This window comes from Carya illinoinensis, chromosome 8 (genome assembly GCF_018687715.1).
Source record: "Carya illinoinensis cultivar Pawnee chromosome 8, C.illinoinensisPawnee_v1, whole genome shotgun sequence".
Taxonomy (NCBI): domain Eukaryota; kingdom Viridiplantae; phylum Streptophyta; class Magnoliopsida; order Fagales; family Juglandaceae; genus Carya; species Carya illinoinensis.
The window spans coordinates 18,432,904-18,438,302 of NC_056759.1; the positions used below are offsets into that span (position 1 = coordinate 18,432,904).

The 5,399-nt window shown below is 39.3% G+C and overlaps 1 non-coding gene across 1 annotated transcript; it reads left to right on the top strand.

Moving 5' to 3' along the window:
- Nucleotides 1-3,180: 3,180 nt before the first annotated feature.
- Nucleotides 3,181-3,288, top strand: LOC122274858. The gene has a single exon (XR_006228398.1). It is a non-coding gene; the product is annotated as a small nucleolar RNA R71 (small nucleolar RNA).
- The last annotated feature ends 2,111 nt before the right edge of the window (nucleotides 3,289-5,399 follow it).

Here is a 5,399-nt window from a genome sequence, read left to right on the forward strand (position 1 = left end):
AGTTTGTTCCTACGCTGTCCAAGAACAGCTCCTATAGCAAAATCATTTGTATCACACATGATTTCAAAAGAAAGTGACCAATCAAAAGGTTGAAGAATAGGAGCAGTGGTTAGCAAAGTTTTAAGCCGACAAAAAGCTTCTTGACACTCGGGTGTCCAATCAAATTTTACATCATTCATCAATAGCTTACATAGAGGCTTAGAAGTAGAGCTAAAGTCTTTGATAAATCTCCTATAAAAACCCGCATGCCCAAGAAAAGATCTAATGTCTTTTATTGACTTAGGTGTAGGAAGTTTAGAAATCATCTCAATTTTTGCTCTATCTACTTCAAGTCCTCTAGATGAAACAATATGTCCCAGAACAATGCCATGTTGTACCATGAAATGGCACTTCTCCCAATTAAGTAGCAATTGCTTCTCTTCACACCTGGCCAAAACAGCTTGTAAATCGGTTAAACAACTCTCAAATGAATCACCAAATACAAAAAAATCATCCATAAACACTTCTAGAGTGTTCTCAATCATGTCACTAAAGATGCTAAGCATGCATCTTTGAAAAGTTGCTGGTGCATTGCATAAACCAAAAGGCATTCTCCTAAAAGCAAAAGTACCAAAAGGACAAGTAAAGGTGATCTTTTCTTGATCCTCTGGTGCTATTTCTAATTGATAGTAACCGGAGAATCCATCTAAGAAACAATAAAAGGCATGTCCAGCAACTTTTTCTAACACTTGATCAAGAAAAGGCAAAGGAAAATGATCTTTCCTAGTGGCGGCATTCAACTTCCTATAATCTATACACATGTGCCAACCAGTAGGAATCCTCGTAGGAATCGATTCATTTTGTTCATTTTTAACAATGGTAAGCCCGGATTTTTTTGGAACTACATGAATCGGACTTACCCATTTGCTATCCGAGATGGGGTAAATGATACCCACATCAAGCAATTTCAACACCTCACCTTTAACCACTTCCTTCATTGTGGGATTCAACCTTCTTTGCATTTCCCTAGAAGGCTTTGCATCATCTTCTAAATAAATCCTATGGGTATACTCCAAGGGACTTATACCTTTTATATCAGCCATTGTCCACCCAATAGACTTTTTATGCTTCTTAAGGACCTCTAGCAATTTATCTTCTTGTTCACTAGTTAAGTGAGAAGAAATTACCACAGGGAAGGTGCTTTGTGGTCCTAAGAAAGCATACTTCAACTCCAATGGAAGAGGTTTGAAGTCCAAAGTTGGGGATTGCTCCTCCGAAGGCTTGAGGGTTGATGTCAATGGTGAAAGTTGCTCAAATTTTGGCCTCCATGGTGGTGTAACTTATTGACCTATTGAGGAAACAAGAGATGAGTTAGTAACATTATCTAATATTTTCAAATCTTCTTCAAATTCCTCTAAAGAGTCAATAAGTTGAAAGTAATGTGCAGAAGTTTCATCAATGAAATTTTCCAGCAAATTCACTTCATGAACTTCTTCAACTTCTTGCGGTTGCTTGCAAAGATTAAAAATATTTAGCTCCAAGGTCATATTTCCAAAACTCAACTTTAAAACTCCACTTATACAATTTATGAGTGCATTAGAAGTAGCCAAGAAGGGTCTTCCTAAGATAACAGGTGCTTGGAAGGTAGAATGATTAGTCAATTGCATGTCGAGTACGACAAAGTCTACTGGATAGTAGAATTTTTCTACTTGAACCAAAACATCTTCCACAACACCCCTTGGAATCTTAATAGACCTATCAGCCAACTGCAATGTGACAGAAGTAGATTTCAACTCACCCAATCCAAGCTGAACATAAACATTATAAGGCAATAAGTTCACACTTGAACCTAAGTCTAATAATGCTTGGCCTATTTTTGAGCTCCCTATCATGAAAGCTATGGTAGGGGATCCTGGGTCCTTGTATTTGGGGGGAGTGTTGGTTTGGATAATAGCACTAACCTGCTCAGTAAGAAAAGCTTTCTTTTGCACATTCAATTTTCTTTTTACGGTACATAAATCCTTTCAAAATTTAGCATAGGTAGGAATCTGTTGAATAGCATCTAACAATGGTATATTAATCCTAACTTGCTTGAAAATTTCAAGAATTTCCGCATGATGCTTATTTTTGTGCAAAGGGGCTAACCTTTGAGGAAAAGGTGCAAGTGTAGTGCTTGTGACACTTTTAGATTTCAAAGGATCATGTTCCTCATTTTCAAAAGGAGGTTTAGAAGTGTTACCATTCTTTTCTACCTCTTGAGCTGGAATGCCAATCACCTTACCACTTCTCAAGGTTGTAATAGCCTTGACTTGCTTGAAATTTGAATCTCCTGCCATATTTTGAAATTGGTGGTTTTGACCTTGGGGATTAGGCTAAGATTGTGCAAGGAACTTCCCTTTCTCTTGAGCACTCATGGTTGTAGTCAACCTTGTGACTGACCCTCGAATCTCCACAATGGCTTGTGAATTTTGACTATTGATAGCAGCTTGGCTTTGCATGAATTGCTGAAAATTAGTGGACAGCTGCTGGAAGTTGGTGGATAATTGCTGGAAATTGTCTTCAAGGTTCTTTTTCTGGGCTGGCACCATGTGGTTGGCATATTGAGATGGTCCTGGACCTCCTAAGGTAGTGTAGGGTACAATTTGTGAAGGACCAGCTATGTTGGGTGCAGGTAAAGCAGCTTGTTTACCCCTCCAACTAAAATTAGGATGATTTCTCCATCCCGAATTGTAAGTGTTGGAATAAGGACCTGAAAAAGATTTAGCAACCATATTAACAGCATTAGATTGATCCAAGAGAACTTCTTTAAAGGCAGGAATGGTCGGGCAATCATTATTTGAATGCCCTTGGCCCTCACTAATATTACAGCTCAAGGTAATCTGAGGTACAGCTTGTACTTCATTCACTTTCTTCATTTCTATGGTTTCTAATTTCTTAGAAATCATAGCCAACCTAGCATTCAAATCATCTACTTCTCTCAGATTATATTTCCCACCCCCTGAAATTGTCCTTGAACTTTCCGACCTATTATGGACATCAGATGTATCCCATGATTGTGCATTTTCAGCTAGATAATCAAAATATTCAAAGGCTTCCTCAGGTTCTTTGTTAAAAAACGCTCCATTACACATGGTCTCCACAAATTGTCTCATTTTTTGTTGCAACCCCTCATAAAAAAAACTAATGACCCTCCAATTCTCATATCCATGATGAGGACATGCATTTAAAAGGTCTTTGAATCATTCCCAACAATGATAAAATGTTTCCACATCCTTTTGGCCAAAATTCATGATCTGTCTTTTCAAGGCATTGGTTCTATGCATGGGAAAAAATTTCTTTAAAAATTCAGTTTGCATTTCTTGCCAAGTCCCAATGGATCTTGGTCTTAAGGAATTCAACCATGTCTTAGCCTTGTCTTTTAAGGAAAATGGAAACAGTTTCAATCTTATGACTTCATCAGTGCATGTTCTATCCATGAATGTGGAACACACTTCTTCAAACTCTTTGATATGCAAATAGGGGTTTTCAGATTCCATACCATGAAAGTGTGGTAACAATGAAATCATCCGAGGTTTGAAATTAAAAGCATTTGCATTAATAGGTAAAATGATGCAAGAAGGTGTGCTAGTCCTAACAGGCTGAAGATACTCTCTAAGAGTCTTGTTTGGATTCTCCACTTCCCTATCATGATGTTCATTTTCAGCCATGATGCTATCAGTGTCTGATGATGATTCTACAGAAGATGATGCAGAGCTAAAAGATGTCAATGATTCTATCCTAAACAGTCGAGATGTATGGTCTCTAGTCCAACTAGTCATACAAACAAGAGCAGATAATCAAAGACCATGAAAAATAAACAGAGAGAAGGGAAAAAGATTAGATGTCACCCAGGCTGTGAAAAGGTTCACAGCTCCACAACGTCCTCTCAGCAGTAGAGGAATGCTCTAATAAGCCCCAGTTGTCCCCGGCAACGGTGCCAAAAACTTGACTCATGGTCGAATGTGCTTCCAAGTGTAGAAGTGTCAAGTTGTATCAAGGATAATGTGACGCCCCCAAATCCCCACGCACTGACACGAGGAAATCGAGACGTCCGGATGATGACAACCCGGGTCATCACCCTAAGACGAGTGCCAAGTGTGTGTAAGAGCAACAAATGTGCAAAAAGAAACGCAGCGGATAACGAAAGTCATATAACTAAGTACCAGAATTTTTCTTAACATAATACAAGCTGTTTCAAACATACATAAATAAATATTACAAGACACAAATATAATTTTAAACTAAATACAAAACATAACATCAGCACCCAGGCGGAGCCGCATCCTCGGGCTCAGCCTCCTCCTCCTCATCCTCGATCTTTGCACCAAAATCTACAGTACCAAAAATGGTGCCGCAGGTAAGTAAACTCCAAACACCACTAGATTAAAACATATAAAACTCAAACAATATACATGAAATAAAAACCAATGCACATGCGCCATAAAACATGATTTTTTACACGCACGCCAAAAACCCATTTGGCCCACAAAAACATATCCTTAAAACCAAGCCTCGCCATTATCCCAGATAATGGCCCAAACCACCATTTTTCCAGAAAATGGATCAAAAACCTCGGAAACCAAACATCGCCATTTTTCCAGAAAGTGGCCCACATCCAAAAACCATAAAAACAAACCGGTTTATGCATGCACCATGATCTCCCCTAGGGATTGTGGCGCCCCCAAATCCCCACGCGCGAACACGGGAAAATCGAGATGTCCGGATGATGACATCACGGGTCATCATCCTATCGACGTGTGCCAAGTGTGTGAAAAAGCGACGAATGTGCACGAAGGGACACGCAGCGGATAGCAAAGTCATATAACTAAATACCAGACTTTTTCTTGTTTAATACAAAGCTATTCAAAACATACATAAATAAATATTACAAGACACAAATATAATTTTAAACTAAATACAAAACATGACATCAGCATCTCGGCGGAGCCGCATCCTCGGGCTCAGCCTCCTCCTCCTCATCCTCAATCTCTGCACCAAAATCTACAGTACCAAAAATGGTGCCGCAAGTAAGTAAACTCCAAACACCACTAGATAAAAACATATAAAACTCAAACAACACGGATGCAAGAAAAGCCAATGCACATGTCCCGCAAAACTACATTTTTACCACGCACGCCAAAAAAACCCATTTGGCCCATAAAAACATATCCTTAAAACCAAGCCTCGCCATTATCCCAGATAATGGCCCAAATCACCATTTTCCCAGAAAATGGATCAAAAGCCTCAAAACCAACTCTCGCCATTTTCCCAGAAAATGGCCCGCATCCAAAAACCATAAAAACGATCCAATTATGCATGCACCATGATCTCCCCTAGGGATCATCCGCACACCTTGGCTCTGTAGCACACCGCAGGTAACG